Source organism: Fulmarus glacialis, unplaced genomic scaffold (assembly GCF_000690835.1).
Source record: "Fulmarus glacialis isolate BGI_N327 unplaced genomic scaffold, ASM69083v1 scaffold28430, whole genome shotgun sequence".
NCBI classification, from domain to species: domain Eukaryota; kingdom Metazoa; phylum Chordata; class Aves; order Procellariiformes; family Procellariidae; genus Fulmarus; species Fulmarus glacialis.
The window spans coordinates 67,985-68,663 of record NW_009187807.1 but is presented as its reverse complement, the minus strand read 5'-3'; the positions used below and the strand labels follow the sequence as shown (position 1 = coordinate 68,663).

Here is a 679-nt window from a genome sequence, read left to right as displayed (position 1 = left end):
TCCTATTAAACTTGCTTTATCTCAATCCATGAATTTTACTTTTTTTTTTATTCTGTCCCCCATCCCACTGGTGGGGAGGGAGTGAGTGAGCGGCTGTGTGGTGTTTGGCTGCCTGCCGGGTTAAACCACAACACTATATTAAGTACATAATATACCCTTAGAAAGTAAATACATTGTAGAGTAGTATGTAAATTGTTTTTTCTTTGTTTGAAATACAAGACTGTACAGATACTTTCCAGTAAAATTATGTATGTTTATTTTGCAGATACCTTTTTGTTCTGTTCTGAAACTCTTCATGTTTCTTATGCTGAAACACAGTTGTTGAATAAGGTCATATGCACTACTTGTTCTTACAGTAAATAGAAGAGAAGTTACAGTAGAACTGTACAAACTCTGCATACATGCTGAGTGTGAATTATATCTCCGATATGTACAAATGACAGTGTATAAGATGCCAGTTTATAATGGCATCCATTTTATAATTTCACTTTTATTTTTAAAAAAGGGAGCATGCCAGATTTATTCTTCAAAAAGCGGTAGTATCTTATCTTGAAAATATCAACAGCTGCGCTTACTTACCATATATATTCTATGTTGTGATTTAACCCAGCAGGCAGCCAAACACCACGCAGCTGCTTGCTTACTCCCCCCCCACCTCCACCCACCCCCTGCCCCCAGG

At 37.4% G+C, this 679-nt stretch overlaps 1 protein-coding gene across 1 annotated transcript in view; it reads left to right on the top strand.

The window, feature by feature from the left end:
• Positions 1–679, top strand: part of LOC104075765 (ryanodine receptor 2) — a gene marked incomplete at both ends in the record, with an annotated part of 113,976 nt that overhangs the window by 47,551 nt on the left and 65,746 nt on the right. The gene's annotated exons all lie outside the window — the stretch shown is intronic.